The sequence below is a fragment of the Triturus cristatus genome, chromosome 8 (genome assembly GCF_964204655.1).
Source record: "Triturus cristatus chromosome 8, aTriCri1.1, whole genome shotgun sequence".
Lineage (NCBI taxonomy): Eukaryota > Metazoa > Chordata > Amphibia > Caudata > Salamandridae > Triturus > Triturus cristatus.
Genome location: NC_140591.1, coordinates 852,336,951 through 852,357,486, shown reverse-complemented (window position 1 = coordinate 852,357,486; position 20,536 = coordinate 852,336,951). Strand labels below are relative to the sequence as shown.

Here is a 20,536-nt window from a genome sequence, read left to right as displayed (position 1 = left end):
AGAGCTAATGCTGCTAGTTATCACTTAATTGCTCTTTTGGACATTGACAATAAAGCTTATGCTAGGATCCTTTAAGGGGAGTTAGAAAACGAGAAAATATTTTTTTTTTAAACTTTCTAGGCCTGAAGGCAGCACAGCCAACAATACTGTTGCCCCGTCTTGAATGGCTTATCATGCAGCGCATTCACATGAAGGGGTATTATTTGTGCATTTCATCGATTACTCTGCCATTTTTGATGGGATGCATCACCCCTCCCTACTGAAGAAGATTGCCAAGCGGGTATTCGAGAAATCTTTTTAAGAGGCATTATTTCGACCAACTGAAACGGAGAACACTGCAATTGGTGTAATCCGGTTTTGGAAAAGCGTTACCACGAAATGTCAATAAAAATTTTTTTTTTTAAAAAGAGGCCTTATTTCTCGTTACTCAGACACTTCGGTCAGACAAAGATTGGCATAGGGTCTTGCGCCCAAGATGCATATCTAAGAGGTTTCAAGCACAGTTGTGTCCTGGCTCCATTATTGTTCACTCTCTACAGGTCAGGCATTGGTTCTGCCCTGCATAAGGCCAGGTAATCCACCCCGGAAATAGGTTAACAAATGTTACAAATTTAGCAATACGCAGATGACCTACAGTTATACAAGATCAATATATTTGACTTAAGAGAGCTCCTTATGAACGGATTGCTTCTAATTTATGAAATAAGCTAGTCAATCAGTCCCAAAAAAAAGGTGCTTCCACTTTAAATTAGGACTCTACAAATAAATACCTTAGAGTTTGGTTAACTGAAATGGGTTCACAAGGTGACTGTGTGTCCTTAAAGAAGAAAGGTGCTACCATAACCTATGCACTGTGTAGACTGAATGCAGCTGAATCAATTTTGAAAATTATTAGGGTTAAATTGAAAATTGTAATTGATACTTGTATAGCGCACTACTCACCCGCAAGGGTCTCAAGGCGCTTGTACGAATACCGCTGTGGAACCCATCCTGGCTTTCCCTGTAAGGCGTCCACTCCTGGGCACCCTCAAGGTGGAGGCCAGGCATCCTTAGCGTTGTGGGGGCCGTTGTGGAGATTAAGCAAGCTATTGCCCAGAGTTGCAGAGTGGGACTCCATGATTGGAATGGCACCGAAGCGAGAATTATCAGGTCCGTGGAATTTTTGAGCCCAAGACCCGCCGAGGCGGGGAATTGAACCCTGGTCCCGGGCTAGACCTCTGCATCAGGGTCTGCCGCTCTAATCATTGAGCCACACTTCTCCACTCCATTAGGGTTAAATTATTCCATACTCTTGCTTACGGCCAACAGGACTTTCTGATAAGACTGCCCCACCTCCTCATATGTTTACAATGTAAGGACTTTAGGAACATTCCTACTTACCTCAAAACACTCATAGGTCATGGATCTACCTGGAATTTGGGCTGCATAAGAAAAACCCTAGCCTGTACAGAAGTTTTCATTGTAGTGTTTTTAGCAGATGCCTTAAAGTGCTGATGAAATACAGTTCACGAGTTGCTGCCAAATTTTAATACCTTGCTTTTTAAAAACTGTTTTCAACCATGCCTTAGGTATAACTTGTCCCATTCTCTTTTAGAAGAATTGTATTGAGTTGCTTTTTAACAAATACTCATTTTTATGCGTGAATTACTCGGAAAATAATTTTGGTGAAGACGGTTTCAAAATTGCCACGTTCAGCTGGATTAATGTTTTTTAATTTCTGTAACCATAACAAAGCAAAATGACACAGACAAGCATTTTATTGGCTTCATTATATTTTATTGCACATTTGTATGGAATTACTTTAATTTGTCTTATACTATAAAATAATGTGTTAGTCTAATTAGTTGGATGAAAACAAATCAAGACTACAGCACCCAGAAATCATTCTATCATTCCAGGGCATGGAACACGGATAATGGCAAGTGGGAGTACCTGATAAGGTGGGGTGGGGTGCCTCAGGTTTGGAAGAAGAAAAAACAAGCATTTGCAATGCAATAGGTCTCACATTTAGAAACTTTGACCTATTGGTATTGTAAATAACAATGCCTTCTATTATTGCAGGTTTTTTAAACACATAAAAGGCATTGTCATTTAGAATGCCAATAGCTCAATATCTTGCCATTGCGAGACATATTGCATTGTAAATGTGTAGTATCCTGCATTTGGTAATTCTATGTATTTTACTCCTCCTGCTCTGCCAGTGTTAGTGCAGTAGGTCCAATAGAATGTTGGTGTCATGATGTGCCTCGGAATGTTGGGACACTGAGAGGTGAAGCGACTGTTAGGCATGGGCTGAGCAGCATACAGGCTGCTCCTGATGGGGCTCTGATTTTCAACTTAATTATCACATGTTCTGGACTTGTTCTGGACACCACCCCCCTTTCCTCCTCCACCACCTCACTCGCCAGGCAGAAAACGCAGAAGTGTGGCAACGCAGGTCAGGCCAGACACCCTTTCCTTCATTTTACAACCTCGGCAGCCCGGGGGGGGGATGCTGAAATCTCACCCCCATATCCCGCCGCACCACAAGCTGCAACAGAGATACACAGAGCAACATCTTTTCAACAGAGTGAACGGAGAAATAAGACATCCATGGGGGTAGAGAGAGGGAGGGGAGGGAGATGAGATAGGTTACAGGAGAGACGGGGACCTGGGGGGGGGGGGCGGGGGGGGGAGAAAGAGATAAGGCCGTCCAGCCGACGAGCAATGTCTGGGGGTCGGCAGGATGAAGTCCGACGTATCGAGGGAGAGGACAAGAAACAACAAAATGGTGGCTCCATTCGCGCTCCGTCATTTTGCGCCATCAGTTCCCAGACACATCCCTGGACCATCATTCTGAGGCATCTAGTGGATTCATTAGTTCACAGAGCCACAAAACCCAGCCCAGAGTGTCAATACCCCACTGCTCGTTACTAATTCTTTCATCGAAAATCTCTGTTCTAGGTTGTAACCTGTCAAGATCCAAGGAAAAAGAACTTCAAAATCCCAGCCATATGCAGCACATTGCCTACCCTCTTGAAACTGTAAAATCCTTCATTTCATCTGATTTTTATTATAGTCTGAGATCATAAACTGTTCCCCAGTACTTTATATATTTTTAATTTCTGAGAATAAAAATAGTCCCATCTGCACCACTACATAAAATGTTGTCTACACTCCGGACCTGGGCTAGGTGGGTTTTCAAAGATGTACTGGCTCGGCACCGTCCCTTCCACCCAACAACTTGCTGAGATACTGTTGTCAGAACCTTTGAGAGGTCAGCTGTGAGGAAACTGTTCTGCACATGGGTCATCATGTTCCTCGTGTTGTGGAAAAGGTGTGTCTGTATACTGGCTTTCCCAGCCCCATCAGTGGCTTTTGATTTTGTTGACCGATGGGATCCATTATCTAGCTTGAGATTACGAAGGTTTAGGAGCAAATTTCTGGATTGATTATCCTCGATTCCGAAAAGGCTACAATAAGATCTGTGAAGTGTAACCCGCACACTTGCGCATAGATGTGCTAGATAGACTGCTCGCAGGGCTAAAGCAACTGAGGGAGAATGTAATTCCATAAGCCACATAACTTGCCAATGTTACATTCCTGTCCTAAAAAAATCCTCCTAGGGACGACAGTCAGCAAGCGGAGCAAGTCAGAGAGAAACTCTAAGTCTACACAGCCTTCAGGATATTTCCAGGTCTAGACATCAAACAGGTTCTATTCTTTCCATTATTACACTTTAGTTATGAAACAGTGCCCTCAGCAACTTAAAGTATAGGCTTCAGCCTCAATTTTTTCTGCACCAGTCCCTAGGACATGTGAACAGAGCATTACATTAGTCCATTACAGAACGTACTGGCCTCCCACAGAAAATCGATCATACCGTAGACCACAGAGGTCTAATTCAGAACAAGCTTTACTAACATGTTTTCTTCTTTGCAACCCAAGACTTATTTTGCTGTAATATTACTTGTTCAAAAAACCTAGCAAAGTAGCAAGCCGAGAAAGCTTCTTCCTCAAACAATAGTGGGCTTCTAGACAGGGAGTGAGTTAGGTGTGGTAGTTACTGGTAGGACTTGGCCCTTACCACAGGATAGAAGGTGACTAAGCATATGTTGCTGGTGGTGCGAGCATGCCCTAGCAGTACAGCCCATCTTCACCCGTGAAAGGGCTTAGAAAGGAAAAAGACAAGGTACAGAAACATCTTGCTCATTAACCTTAATCTGGAGCTGTTCTTCCTACACCACACTGTCCCATGGTAACCGCGGGTCAACAAGCAGAAACTTGTCAAATCCAAGGCACGGGATTTCAGGAAGATGTAGGCAAGCCAGCAGAGTTGATTCAGGAATGAAAGACTTAGTCTCGGCAAGATTCAAGTGCATTTCTTCACATATGCAGTGCAAAAACGAAAAAAAAAAAAAAAAAAAACACAAACACAAAACGTATACTCAATTTGTCATGCTATAAATGAAATACTGCAGCAGATCCAAATGAACTAAGTGCACAATTTACAAAAACGTTCCATTATAAAGCTTTGACAACACACCAACCAGATGATATATGGGATAAAGTACCCACTGCTGTACATTATAAAAATATTTCAAGTCAACAAGGAGTTTCATGACCATTATAAAGGAACGAGGCCAAAGGTCGCGCTGCACAAGTGGCTTTATTCACTACGATATATAGAGTTCTCCCTTCGCACAAACCACTGAAATCCTTGGCGTCTTGCCCTTTCCATTGAAGATCAGAATTAAAGCAGATTCTGTACTGTGAAATTAAACACATCTAAAAGCAGTTTATAATGTAGGTATTTAAAAAAATACTAAAAGTTTAAGGTAAAGCAGGTAAATACAAAAAAATAAACGTTATGGCTCAGACTGTGAAGGAATATGCAGAGATTCTAACTTTCCTGCAATGACCTGCAGCATGGAAAAACAAGCATTTGCAATGCAATAGGTCTCGCATTAGCAAAGTTTGAAGTTGTTGGTATTGTAAATGGCATTGTTTTTATCTATTTGTTTTTAAAAGCGTCCGTGGTGCATTATTTATTCTAGTTTTATGTAGCACTATGTTCCAACGTTTTATACGTCGCAGCGCTAAAAGTAACAGCTGTTACAGAAAACGGCCCATTGCTTTAATAAGTGGGTTTTAATAATGTAATGAATAAACGTCTAGTGTAGAAAAAAAAGGCCGCCATTGGAAATAACAATGCCTTTTATTTTTGTTTTCTTTTTAAAAACATAAATAAAAGGCATTGTAATTTACAATGCCAATAGCTTAAACTCTAGTTACTGCAAGACCTATTGCATTGCAAATGCTTTTTTTTGGTATGGCGCACAATGTGAACTGACTGGTTTATGCAACGACCAAATCATAACAAAAGACACCAAGTTCTCAAGAATATCCGCACCTAAAATGTTTGAAATAGGCTTCTACCGAAGAGAGATTATGCTGATCCACAGCAAACCAGTCTAGCTATTAACATAACCATTTCTGCCCACACTAAAAACATCCATGTATCTTTGAATGTGTAAAAATACACAGACGTGTCAGACACTCTACACACAAAAATTACTCTATATCTTGAAGGCTGTTCATACACAAGCAAGAGATTAGACTTTAATTAATGCTCTCACTTTACAAAACAAACAAAAAGTAAAGAAATTTAAAAAAATACACAGATTTCAAAGGCCACACAAGAGACGCTTTTAAGCCAGAAATGGTGATAAAAAGGCACACCTGGGAAAATAAAACTTACATATTGCGAACAAAAGTACATGTTTTGCCTCCCCACGTCCCCAAGCACCGTTATTTTGTGGTGGTCTAAGCTCGTGGAAAAAAAGGGGCAGTTTGACTTTTCTCGTAAGTTGTACAACACAGGTGCTGATTGATGCTGCGTTTTGCCTTTAAACATGTGTTCCTCAAAAATACGGTTTGTGTTCGCTTTCTTAGGCAGGCTAACATAAAAACATTTTATAGAAAACTGCCGCCTAAAGTTAACGCCTAATAAGAGCCCCGGCCCCTCTTTAATGTCAAATTAAGCCCTTGGAAAGCGGATGTAACAGCACCGTGAAAGCGGCTGACGCTAAGCCGCAAAAAACAAGGAACTGCAACTGTCTAGGTACACTTGCATTGTGATATAAGTTGCCTTTAAAAGTAAAATAAGCGCAAGTGCTAATTGTTGCTGCGTTTTGCCTCCATGTCCTCCACAAAAATAACGTTTTTGTTCTCTTTTTGTTGGGCAGGCTAACACAAAAACATTTTATAGACAACTGCTGCCTAAAGCGAACGCCTAATAAGAGCCCCGGCACCTCTTTCATGTCAAATTAACCCCTTGAGTGCCCATGACGAGATGGTCTCGTCATGGGCCGCGGTTGCGCTGTGCCCATGACGAGACTATCTCGTCATGAACCCCGCCCGCTAATTCAACACCCGGCACAGGGCGGGGAAAGGGCGGGGCATCGAGGCTGCAGGTGGGGCTCAGAGGTGTGCTGGAGCAGCAGGACGGGCAGATGATCAAGAAGGCTGCAGGAGGGTGGATACAGAGGACTACAAAACCTGAAAGGCTCAGAGGAGTGTTAAGGCGACTGGAAGAGGGTTAATATAGGCAGAAGCTGACTGCATTCACATAAAGAGGGTTAAGGACAACACAGAGAACTGACCAGAGGCGCCTGGGGTCGTGAAGCACGTTCTCCGTTTTATCTCGTTTGACAAGCCTCGAAAGCAGTTACCGACCTGCTGTGCAGAGAGTCAATTGAGAACAAGCCCGGCGGAGCGTGGCGCGCGCGCTTGGCGGGGGAGTGCATTCCAGGCGGGGGAGCGGACCCTTTGAAGTACGATGCCAAACGGATTGCATGGCGGCACAATGCACGTGATTGTGTGCGTGCTCGCCATGCAATCCACTATTGGGAGCACTTTTGGAAGCCCCTTACTAGAGTCTCGCATAGCGATTGCTACGCAATAGCGATTGCTACGCAATAGCGAGGCGAGACCTAAAAACATTGTTTCCATAAATAACTACCTTCTGCTGATCACTTTTTCTTTTTGAAAAAAGATATCAAAAGAAGGAAAACCCAGTTCCTGTTTTCCTTGTTGCTCTGCGCACTGCCTTTCACTTTGACTGCTGGCTCTGGCAGCGGGCATTGTGAAGTCACAAGTCAATTGTAATAAGTTATTACAGTTGAGCAGCCACCTCATTTCAAGTGACAAGATGTGCAAGTCGACTGCAATAAAGCAGTTGGATACTGGCTTTTAAACATGGATTGCAAGCTCCCATGCATTATATATGGGATAAAGTACCCCCTGCCGTACATTGCAATTATATTTCAAATCACTAAAGAGTTCCTTGACCATATCGAGGAATGTGGCCGAACGCAAAGTTCCTTTATAAGGCCATAGAACTCCAAGGCGACTTGCAATGTCCTTATAATGTATACCAGGGGGTTCTTTAGTCCTTACAATACATGGTCGCACCATTACCCTTCAAAGAAACAACTTAAATCCTTTATTTTGTTCTTCCATATGAAAAGAAATAGGATATTTGCAGGGATGATGAAAGTAGAATATTTAATGAAAAATTAAACATGCCAAGGAGCAGTTAAATACTTGTTGCAAAAAGATGTTACAGTCAGTTTAATAGAAGTCAGATTATAAAAATGCAGTAGCTCAGACTGTGTAGAAACATACAGAGATTTCATCTTTCCTATAATTACCTTAAGCATGCATAAAATAATTACGGTGCCACACATATCTCATTCCTGTAGATCACCGTTCATCTAGAAAAACAGAGCAGAATAAGACAAGCATTTACAATGCAATAGGTCTCGCATTTATAAGAGTTTGAGCTATTGGCATTGTAAAATTACAATGCCTTTTATTTAGGTTTTGGTTTTAAAACAAATAAAAGGCATTGTCATTTACAATGTCAGTAGCATAGCTCGCATAAAAGCAGTGTGTGGAGTGCAGCAGTGTGCGGCGTGCAGCAGTGTGCGGCGTGCAGCAGTGTGCAGCACTGTGTGGTGTGCAGCGGCGTGCAGCAGTGTGCGGCGTGCAGCAGTGTCGTGCAGCAGTGTGACGTGCAGCAGTGTGACGTGCAGCAGTGTGACGTGCAGCAGTGTGACGTGCAGCAGTGTGTAATGCAGCAGTGTGTAATGCAGCAGTGTGCGGCGTGGTTTGTAAACAACAAGAAAAGCGGACATCAAAGGAAGGGTGGGAGGGAACGAGCATATGGGGTGTGAGTTATAACGAAAGTTAATTGTTGTAAGAGGGGTTGCAGGAAGTGAGGCCGAGCGCGATCTGGTGAAAGCAGTCTGCTGCTTTCAAGTCCGATGCCAGATGCCAGCTTCGCGCTTGAATGCCTCACATGCACTGGCCATAAACCGCATTCCTAAGGTCTTGTGCCCCTTACTAAATCTCTCTGAATGCGTGAGGCGACGCACGCGCAGGAAGTAGCTGGTGGCAAATGGAATGCGTGCGGTTGTGCGCGTAACCGCCACCCGATCCGCATGGGAAGCCTTTGGGAGCATTTTCTGAAGCCCCTACATAAGTCTCGCTGAGCGATCGCATAAGCGATAGCCAGGCGAGACCTAAAAAAGCCTGTTTTCATTCATTTTTGTGGTTTAAACTGCAGCTTTAATTATGCTCCGTGACCTGCCTCTCCCCTTGGCTCCTGGCCCTTTCAGCGGGCATTCCTACGCCAGAACTCAACTTTAATTAGTTATTACAGTTGGGCAGGTACATAATTTCTTTATTACAAGCAACTAGAGCGTGACTAGTCACCTATAATAAGGAAACTAGAGAAGGGCTTTTATACAGCGATTGCAGGCTCCCGTGTATTATATGTGGTGTAACATCCTGCTGATTGGATTATGGGTAATACAATACAAATATGATAATGTGTAAGCTGCTTCCCCTAATGCACCATACTACTTCCTTCCTTTCCACACCTCTCCACATACTGTTGCTCCACATCAATCATTCACTGCTCCTTTCATAAAACGTACTATAGAAACTATGCAGTCAAGTGTTACCTGCATCTGCATGTGGTAGGCTCTGTTACCATCTCCTCCAACGTACAACTTGTGCTACATCTCCTTGCATTAAACACATCCACCTCCACCTCACCTGTACCCTTTTCCCACACAGCACATACCATGGTTTCATTACTCCCACCATACCCCCAAAATCCACATATACTTGCCTACCAAGCCCAACTCCACCACCTAACTCCTCTCTCACTTTACAATACAAGTCCCATAGCATCTCTTTCCACACATTATGACCCTCAGCCCTCACAGACTTCTTGTCCCACCCAACCTAGTTGAGCAACCCATGGGAGCCGAAGGTAAGCTGCATGAAAGCAACTTCAACTGGTCAAAAATATCCCAATAAAAACGCACACCAATCACATGACAGACCACAACAGCCAACACCACAGGGCACGATAGCTGAAGTATACTACCTACGCTTGGATCAGATGTCACACACAATGGCTAGATCGTTACGGCAGCCAGGTAACTCCATGTCACCGGGCTACAGCATTAGAGCTATGACTTTTTTTAATTCATTGTTTTAGTCGATTTACTTAATTGATCTGAAACAACACTACCAACTACCATATTACAAGGATTTATTAAATGAAAGCCAACTGCTGGATACAAGGTGCCTCGTGTCACCTTATTTCCAGTCCTTGGCAAACCTTGACATCTGGCAATCCTACAGATGGCCTACAGTGCCATGGACAACCACTGCCAAAGCATACAAGCACATGGCTCCGTGTTGCAAGACCCAATGCCCCTTTCAACGAATCACTGGGACTACCCATGCCTACAAACTGACTAAAAGCACCAGATAAAGAATGAGAGATAAATGATGCCAACGGAGCCCTCTCCATTGGTCGTCTGCTACTGGTGGAAAAAAGATCCAAACAACACAGCGAAGGGGCTGAGAAACTGGCAAATACCGAGCCATTACAAATCTAGGAGACAAAACATTTAAAAATTATTAGTGATGTCTACCTCCCTGTAACAGAGTTTCCTTTCCGAATAATAATGCGGCGGAATGCGATTCTGGAGAAAAACTTAATTCAGGAATTCTCTTCTGGAGATACTTTCTCAAAATACGTTTCACTGATTATTTTCCCCTCATAAATGACATTCCCAGGATGTCGACTATCCTGGTAAATGTCCTTCACGGTGGGGGAAAAAAACTTGTTTTTTGTTCCAGGATCACAAAGCTCACTTATGTCTCTTTCCCTCTGGCAATCTCCCCACCCAGTCTCTCTTTTGTCCCCTTTTGGCCAAACTACCTTCTGCTACTCTTACCCATGTATGTCTGCCTATAGTTTAGGACATGGGTATTCACAAACATTTTCCCAGGGGCCGCAAAGTTTGGTCTTTGGTGTGACAAGGGTCGCACTGATGCCATTGGGGGTAGGGGAGTGTAAAGTGGCTGCAGGGGAAGTGAAGCATGTATATCTAGTGGATGAACTCAATTCCGCAATGCAAAACCAGAAAACCTGGGACGAATCCAGGCTTTTCAACTTAACCAAATTATGTGACCCTGGGCAATTATTTTATTTCAATTTCACTCCTTTTTCTTCATTCTCACATATAAGAGGACCTCAAAATATAAGACTTCAGGATTCGTACTGTACAAAACTGTCTCCTGTACTTGGATGTAATCACGAATGGCATAGCTGACGGGGGGGGGGGGGGGGGGGGGGGGGGAGGTTAGGGGTAGGAAGCATGAAAGTTTCTAAATACATGTTTGAAAAATATCACTTTAAAAAAAATACTTATGAATGCACTGCTATAATGGGATTTACGAAGGTGAAACGGTTCAACAGGTCAATGAAATAAACTTTTGGAATTTTGAAAAGACTATAAAATTTTTACAAGTTTGCTGTCTTTAAAAATGAAGGTGTTCTTAAAATTAAGGTCCTAGTTACTTCCTTTCTTCAACTTCAATTAACCTCTAAATATGTGCTTGCTGTATATATATATATATATATATATATATATATATATATATATATATATATATATATATATATATTTTTTTTATTTTTTTTTATGTTAGTGCTGAGTCGAGTATTTAGCAGCCCAGTGAGCCACATGTAAAGGTCAGGAGGATGGCACGCAGCCCCGCGCTGTACTTTGAGGCTCACTGGTTTATGTCCTTCATAGATTGCCTACTACCTCTACCTCATGCACACTCTACCCATCTACTCATTCCACAATCCTTGCCTAAATCCTATTTCCTCTACTGCTATATATACACACTCACGTAGAACCTCTGCCAATGTCCTAATACCTCTCCCCCACCTACAACCAAGTACCTCTATGCCTATCTATACTTTAGCACCTCCATCTTTACCAAAGTACTTCTACTCCACCTATGCCCACTATCTCTGTTCGTACCTTAGTGTTTCCAACACTGCCTATAACCTAGTGCATCTATCCTTGACTATACGATATTACCTGTTCCCCTACCTTTACCCAGTAGCTCAACCCAATGTTCATTCTAGTACTTATTTCACTGCTTAATACCAGGGCCTCTAGAATTATGAGATTGTGCGGCTACTGCAAATTTCCTATTATTATAGATTTGCAGCATAATCCATCATCGGCCACATCATCTGCAGATTTTAACAAAAAAAATTGTTTCTAGCTCAAACAGTTAAAAAAGTTACTTAAAATGGGGAGTCGCGCGCACCACGACCTAAGATGGCCACCTAGCGTTTCGGCTCCGCAGCGCATCAGACTTTGTTTTGCCGCTGGAGCGGCTTTATGTCAGGAGATGCGGATATCTTCATGAATCAGAAGGTTAGCGCTTCGAATTTATGCCCATATCTGCGGGAAATGCTATTTATATTCAGGTGATCCCCTCACACTGCCTGATTGCCGCCATCTTGTGCATTTCTCCTCCAATTTTTTCCTCATAACTCTTCACATGATGCTTTGGATTCCTTTTTGTCATTGCCTGCTGCATATTTTTTACATTGTTATCGCATGACTGAGGTTTTTGATGTGGAGGGTCGATTTCATCGACGTTTCTGAGGTACTTTAACCCTTATCCTGTGTGTCTTCTACTTTCCTCGCATTCTCTCTACCAAAATGTATGGGTAGGAGCAAACGCCTTCTACATCATGCCAGAAAGTTGGTTCTGAATGCTCCTGCTTCCTCTGAGACCAGTATCACTACTTTTAACAGGTTTTCCTGCTTATGTGATTGGTCGTCAAAGTGATTGTCTCACCTTGGTAGAGAGCAATACTAACATGGCGTCTAAAAGACCTCTGTCTTCGACCACCGGCAAGAGGCTTAAACAAGACCCTCCCTCTCCCCCAAAATCTTACTCTTCGGTTTCCTTTGACATGGTTTAGGAAGAACTGCATGCCCTTCAACCTTTTATTGAGGAAACCAATGGTCGTTTGCAAACATTGGACACTAAATGGTCTACTATGGAATCTCGTATTTCCGTGATGGAACACCAGCTTACTGAAGTACAGGATTCGTCTACTAAAATCTCGTTGTTGGAAAAAAAAAAAAACAATTCTGCAACTTTAAAAAGGCGACTGAGGATTTGGAAAATAGGAATCGTCAGAATAACCTACGCATTTATGGTCTTCCTGAAGGACTTGAAGTTGATGATCCGGTCACATATTTTGCCTCCTTCCTGCCACAGATCCTAGGTCTCCGTTCTACAACTCAACTGAACCTTCAACGAGCCCATAAACTGAGTCCCCATCTTTCTTCTGTATCTGCTCCTTCACACCCACTTGGAATAATTATTTTATTCCTACAGTTTACTTAACTTATACTTGTACTAAATGCCTCTAAATCCAAAAGGAACCTCTCCTGGCATGGTACCAAGGTTTTCATTTCCCAGGATGTTTCTTCAGCGACTGCTAAACGACGGAAGAAGTTCCTAGATCTTTGTCCAGCTCTTCGGTCTTTGGGTGCAAGATATGGCTTGTTCCATCCATGTTTGTTCAAAGTTACATTCTTCAACAAGACTGCCACCTTTGAAGATCCAACTGATCTCCGAAGATTTATTCAGTCTCACTCTACTTCCTCCATGGAGACTGCTCCTCATTCCTCAGGATCTTGACTGTAATATTTAATTCACTGTTTCTTTTTACAGGTTCACCAATACCTTGTCTCACTCCTCCTTTCTTATCCCCATTTGATTGCTGATGTTCTGTTACAATATGTTGTCCTTGTTAGATGAACTGTTCTCTTCATCCGTTATCTCCTCACCCCTCTCTTTGCTCCATTACTCTGACGTATATGGTTCCTACTTTTTCCTCGGATACTAATTGTTAGTTCTTTACGGTTTATTATCATAGTTACTTGTTGTATGCTTTACGTTATTCGTTCTTGTTGTAATATCTCATCTTTCTACATTACTTTTTATTTTTCCTTACAGGTTTTCTTTTTGAATCATTTCTACTTCCCTCCATGTTCCATTTCCCGCTCCTGATTATCCCCACGTTATATTATTGAGGTTCTGATGTGCTGTGTCACCCCTTGTTGGGTGTGCTATCTTCGTTGTCCCTTGCCGCTTCTCACCCCTTCCTTGTTCCCTCTAAAAAGTTACGTACTACAGTCGTCGTTGACATGTACTGTCTTCTCTTGCTTTCAATCTTTCTTTCCCTTCTTCCCTCCTTCCTTGTTATTTTTTCCCTCTTTTCCTATTTGATGTGAATTTTCCATCTCTTTTCTGGTTTCCCACTTACTGTTTACTCCGATCTTTTAGTGTAGCATATTTTGTTCTCGATGTATTTTTTATGTTACTAAATTCAGAGTCATCTCCTGGAATGTGACAGGGTTTAATAAGCCAATTAAAAGACATAGAATACTTTCCCATCTTGCTTCCTATACCCCCGATTTGGCTCTCTTGCAAGAGACCCACCTTACAGAAATTGAGGCCTTAAAATTGTGGAACTTACCTTTGTGGATTCGCTATGAACCGAACTACCTTACCTTCCGCAAGCTTCTAAAGACCTTCTTATTTACTTAACTCCTTCAAACTCGAAGTGGTCTGCACTGGCGCTAGGATGCCTCCGGGTAGCCATGCGCTCTAGAAAGGCCTTTTCAATTCAAAATTGAAAAGAGGTTGGGTGGGTTCAGTCTTATTCTCCCCCACTAACAATAGGAAAAATGGTGCTATAATTTTGTGCCACAAGAAATTAAATTGTAAGGACTCAGAAGGTAGATGGCTGTTAGCTAGGTTTTTAATTAATAATATTTATTTAACTGTTTTTAATATTTATGGCCCTACACTTCCTGACTGTTCCTTTTGGCCCCTGATTACACAGAACTGTATTCAGTTTAAGGATGATCTCTTTATATTAGCGAGGAGACTGCAACAAAGTTGTTGACCCCTTTCTTGATCGGCAATCTCAAGTTCGCTTCATCCCGCACAAAACTCATAGACACTTCCTTAATACTATTTCTCAAACACACCTTGTAGATTCTTGGAGACTTTCCCACCCTGATACTCTTGACTTTTCTTTTTTCTCTCCTCATAATTCCTTTTCCCGTCTAGACTATATTTTTCTCTCTCAGTCTTTATCTCAAAATCGGTTGTCTTCCTCTACTGAACCTATTGTCATCTCTGATCATGCCCCAATTGTGACTGACATTGATTTGCTCCCTCCTCGCCCCAGGTCCTCCTGTTAGCGTTTTAATAATTCTCTTCTCCTTGACCCTCTTTTCTCTTCCTCTTTTTAACACTTTTGCTACTGAATTTTTTTTAACTCAATAATAGCCCGTCTACCTCCCCCTATCTACTGTGGGATTCTTTTAAGGCTACTGCGAGAGGCTTTATAATAGTTTCAAAGAAAAATAAACTTTTCCTTCAACAACAAAAAATCACATTGGCACATATCAAGGCTCTAGAGCATGAATTCTATACTTCCTCAGCGGATTCCATACCTCCAGCCTTGATATGTGCTAAATTAGCATTTAATAAATCCTCTACTGACAATGCATCTTCAATACTTCTCTGCAGTAGTGCCAGATATTATGGTGGTCGAAATAAAGTAGGTAAACTTTTAGCGAACTACCTCAAAACACGTAAGGATCGTACTCTGAGTCTATCTATTCTCCCGATGGTTCTCTCATTCATAAAGACCAAGACATTCTCAATGATTTTAAATTATTTTACAAAGACCTATATACTCCAGAATCTCCTCCCTTCAGTTCTCTCATCCAATCTTATCTTGCTAAACAACCTACTCCGTCCAATTCTCACCTTAATCTCTCTGACCTTGAAACAGATATGTCCCTTAACGAATTATCTACTGCCTTAAATGCCTTAACAAAAGGGAAAACTCCTGGTCCGGATGGTTTTTATGTTGAATTTTATTTACACTTTTCTAATTTATTACTCCCGAAACTCTTAAACCTTTTTCGTTCTCTCGCTCTTGCAGGTAAGACAGAAGGTACTTTTCAGGAAGCCACAATCTGTCTTATACATAAAGATGGTCAAGACCCCATGTATTGTAAAAACTACCGCCTGATCTCTCTAATTAATGTTGATTATAAATTATTTGCTAAATCTCTTGCCTTATGTTTGGATCGCCTAATGCCCCATTTAATTGGAAAGGAGCGATGTGGCTTTGTCAAGGGCAGATTGACTTCAGATAACTCCCGTCTTTTTCTCAATGTTTTAAATAAAATTCCCCTCTCTTTCTTCATCTTTGGCGGCCGGCCATCTCTGTTGACGCCGAAAAAGCGTTTGTTAGAGTTGATTGGTCTTTTTTATTTGACTCTTTAAAATGGCATGGTTTTGGTCCCAAACTGATTTTGCTTGTCTCTTTGCTATATTCTGCTTCCAGAGCATCGGTATTGGTTAATGGTTGTGTCTCCTCCTACTTTCATCTCCCAACGCAGTATTCGCCAAGGCTGTCCCCTTTCCCCCTACTTTTTATTTTAGCTCTCGAACCCTTCCTCTCATCAATTTGTAACAATGATTCAATCTCTGGATTCTCCTATGGAGATCAGCATTTAAAACTTTCAGCATATGCAGATGATATTCTTTTTATTTCTGCTCCTGAAATCTCTATTCCTCCTCTATTACAAGAGTTTGCATCTTTCTCCCTTGTTTCTGGCTATGAAATCAATTTTGTAAAACCAAAATCCTTCCCCTTACTACATTTTGTCTTCCTCATTCTTTTGCTTCTACTGGCTTTGCATGGAATAGTTCAAAACTCAAATATTTAGGTATGTGGTTCTCCAATTCCATCGTCTCCACTGTTAAATTAAATATGTCCACAGTCCTCTCTCGAATGGACAAGCTTTTCCTTCCTGGAATTCCCCTTTTTCTTTCCTGGTGTGGCCGGCTGGACTCAATCAAGATGAGGATTACCCCCATTCTAATATATACTCTCTCCATGCTCCCCGTTCATATCCCCATCTCTTAGACTCTTACCTTTCCAAATTTCTTTGGAAAAACAAGAAAGCCAGAATCGCCTTATCTTTACTTCGCAAACCTAAACCTAATGGGGGTGTGAATTTCCCTGACTTCCGCTTATACCACAAGTCGTTTTCTCTTCGTCAAGCTTCCAAATGGCTTCTCTCAGTCTTCCCCCTTCACTCCACTTTGGCTTTCTATTGAACAAACTTTACTGCTGCCCTTCTCTCTAAAGGAAGTTATGGTTTTTTCTGCCAAAACTACATTTACCTCTTCCCCTTTGTTTAAAAACATACGTGTTTCCTGTTGAAACCTCTAGTGCTATCTCATCCTATTTCTCTAGAATCCTTTTTTAGAATCTCCAATATGGCATAATTCTCTTATTCTTATTAATAATAGAACTCTTTTTTGGAAGACTTGGAGATTAAAGGGTACAATCAGGGTTAAAAATATTTTTGATGGTTTTGCTCCTTGCTCCTTTCCTCAATTCCAAGCTTTATTCCACTGTCCCCGATCCTTTTTGCAGAAATGTACTATTCTAATGTCGGTCCTTCTCGATATCTATTATTCTCTTCCCTCTTCTTCTCTCACAGCTGCTGACAATCCTCTTCTGAAGATTCTTCTTTCTCTACCCAAAGCTTCTCTCGTATACAAATACCTTTCCGCTCCTAATCCAGAATGCTCCAAGTCTAAATTGGAACTCTTGGGAATCGGACCTGGGGTGTGAATAGACAATTAGCTTCTGGGACAAATTTTGGTCCCGTTCTCTTAAAATTTCTCAATCTGCTTCTCGCACCCAATCTATATTTTTCCTTTATCATAGACTATCTTACATCTATATCTATAACTCGCTTCTCCCATTCCATTGACTCCAACTGTTGGACCTGTAATTCGACTAATGCTGATCTTCTACACCCCCTTTTCTTTTGCCCTTCAGTTTCTAACTTTTGGGACAAGGTCTGGACCTATATCTCTAATATGTTTAATATTTCCTTTCCTTATTCCCTCCCTCTTTATTTCTCTGGAAGTCTTTCCGATTCCTTAGATCTTTCTTGTCAAGAACATGGTCTTTTTGACCTTATGCTGGCCTTAGCCTTCCAACATATCTCTCTCAATTGGAAATCCCTTAAAAAAAAAACTCTGTACAACACTGGTGGAATAGTCGATGTCATTTCCATCTACTTGATGTTGCATTCGCCTCCTCCTGCAAGCCAAAGTTAATAGAGATCTCTTTTGGTTGCCTCTAACTCCTTACTTAGACAATCTTGTGTTAGCAAATAACTTGTTTAAATTCTGAAAATGTTAAGCCTCCTTGAATGTTTATATTCTCGGTTCTTCATTTTATACACATATTTAACTTTTTATTCCTATGAATTTTATTGGAAGTTTATTTACGTTCCAGTGGTAATGTGCATTCTTTATCCTATCATTATGTAGGACTTACCTCCCTACCGTTCCCGTTCCTTCCCTCTTCCCTTACCTTTTCCTTATCTCTCAAAAAATCCTTTAAAAAGCTTTCATTTGTGTATATGCCAGTCATTTTCCTTTTAATATTTATCCTTAATTGTATTACTGGTTCTCTGTATTTTATCATTATTCAAATAAAGCTTTCAAACACAAAAAGTTACTTAAAATGCAGCGACACTTGTTGCAGTGCAGTGGAAGGCCCTTTGCAGAGCTGGACTGGTCACCTTCCCATTGCTTATTGGTACATTTGGGTGTTAAGCAGTGGCTAATTAGATGAACCAATACCCAGACAGTGTTCACAAGTTTAAAAATGATAAAATAAAGAAGTAATAATATTACAAATGTGCCGCATTGTGCCACATAAATTGCCCTTTGGTGTCGCATAATCTACTCGACCATGCCCCATAATTTGGCACCTTCCTGCTGCCTGTGGCAATGCTTATAACGAATACCGCTACCACTGCCAGTACCCTACCACCATACTGTAGCATCTCTAGACATAACTAAACGTTATACTTGCGTCCACTACCTATGTGCCTCTGCAAAATTCCCTAGTACCCTAACTCCATTAGTTCAGCCCCTTTTCCTCCTCACATGCTTTTATATCAACAACAACGACGACCCTGGCACACACTCTTTGTAATTAATTTCCCACGACAGGATGGCAAAATCTCTCTGAAAAACGAGGTCAATGCAAATTGAACATTTTGACAAACCGGAAGATACGTCCAACGTTCTGTTGAAAGACAGTGTAGAAACGTTTTATAAAGCACAAGAACAACAGAACCGGGTCGAAAATGACCCTCAGACTTCTAACGGGACGCCCAAGGAAACAACGCAGGGCATGGGGCCGGATATACTGAAGGGGGCGGCGGGGCTCAGGAAGCCACCGCCTGCGCTTTTAGCGCCAGTAGGCTTTTTAATTACAATATTTATCTTTTGTTAGAGGAAGCGCCAGCAAGCAGTTGTAAGTGAGAGCGCCCCCCGCCAGAACAAGTTGATACTAGCGTGACCGCAGGGCACGCATGGGAGAAAGGCGGCGTTCACAATTATGGAACGAAGAACCAATCCTAACAAAGTCACCCACATACATTCACATCTGGCTGAGCTCTCCAAGCAGCGAGTGTGAGCCGACTCGAGGTCGAACAGAGAGGGCCACAGCCCGCTCCGTACAGCAACTTCCCAAACACAACAGAGCCCGAGGTTGCTGAAATGAATACGAACCCAAAACACACAGCGTTATTTTCAAACACCAGTGTGGGCGGGGGTGGTCGCTAAGCCCTTACCCAGCAGTCTCTGGTCAGCCCAGACCTCGGGTTGCTGCTGTCTCCTCTCTGGGCTCCGGCGAGGTTCAGCTCCTTGTTTTTCCGTCCTCCGCCCGAGGCGGTTTCCGAGACGCTGGCGGGTGTGGTGAAACAACTGTCAGCCTGCGGGTGTCCCCAGTCCTCGTGGTCCGCTATTTGCCTGCCCGCCTGCTCTTGAGTCTGTTGTTCGACTCCTTCCCCCGGGCAGTCGCCGTGCTGGGGCGGGGCTTGGCGATGGCGTCCCGCCCTACACAGACTCGGAGGAAAGTCGGTCCTAAAGCTGCAGCCTCCGACGATGGGAGAACCCTAAACCGCCCCCCTTCTCGGAGATTAGAAAAAACCCAAATCACAGGTTCGGCTCTCCCAGCGCGCTGATCTCGTCACATGTTTGGGCGTAGCGATCTTCAACCAGTCATCTTGGTTTCACTCGTTCTGACTTTCCCTTGAAGTGGTGTGCAGTTTGCATTTAGGGTCAACGAAGGCCGACAACCTCGGCCCAAAAGCGCTCACTTCTGTAAGGCCGAGGAACCCACTTTCTAGCACACGCCTTTAAGTGGAATGAAAAAATGGGGGGGAGGGGGTCTTAAGGGGCCTCGACGATGTAATTAAGGGAGTGGCTTAAAGCACATAGGCAAAAAATCTGTACTTAACATAATGTGCTGCACAACTGGTACTGTGCTGCTTCTGTCATTGCATCCAGATATATAATGCAAGTAAATTTACACCAAAAGCAAGCCAGCATGTAGTGGCATGAATGAGGGAGGCGAGACAAGTTACAGGTACATCTGAGCCTTTTATTGAGTACAGTGAATGTTACGGCCCACGAGGAGCAGCGGGAGCAACAACCGCCGGCTAGCGTCCTCGCGCTCTTTCTGCCCTCCTCCCGCCGCCCCCTGACGTCACAGCCATCCTCGACACCGGATTGGCCAGTGACGTCAGGAGGCCACATACAATGGAAAGAGGACTGTCCTCTGACTTTGGAAGACTAGTACGTTACTTCACGTACGACATCTCCCTTTCTTAACAAATTGAGAATTATACATAACGATCATCTCATAACAAAATCTTCGAACCTTTTGGGAGCCCTGATATGCCTTGTTGGTCTGCGGGGTGTGACATGCAGGGTGGACCCCCCGCCGCTGGTGCCCGTAACACCTTGGCTTGCATTCATCACATTATGACTGTCACTCCTCACTGATATAGGGCTGCTGTCACTACGGCCTTCGGTATCCCCTAGGCCGTGCCACGTACTCTCACATCGGTCTGCACTTCCGTGTGCAGTCCGCCCTCGTATAGGAGGCGTATTACCACTCACACCATCACCAGTGGCACCATCATTGTCTTCTTGAACCTGCCATTCGTAC

General features: G+C 42.7%; 1 protein-coding gene across 7 annotated transcripts in view; it reads right to left on the bottom strand.

The window, feature by feature from the left end:
* The window catches only part of ST3GAL6 (ST3 beta-galactoside alpha-2,3-sialyltransferase 6), a 722,381-nt gene extending 702,832 nt beyond the window's left edge, over positions 1–19,549 (bottom strand). For 2 of the 7 annotated variants that reach the window (XM_085622348.1, XM_085622353.1), the window contains exon 1: positions 19,155–19,395. The gene's annotated coding sequence lies outside the window, so the exon portion shown is untranslated. Of the gene's footprint in view, positions 1–19,154 lie in introns of all 7 variants that reach the window. The other 5 variants (XM_085622349.1, XM_085622350.1, XM_085622352.1 and 2 more) reach the window with 4 other exon arrangements.
* Between the last annotated feature and the right edge of the window lie 987 nt (positions 19,550–20,536).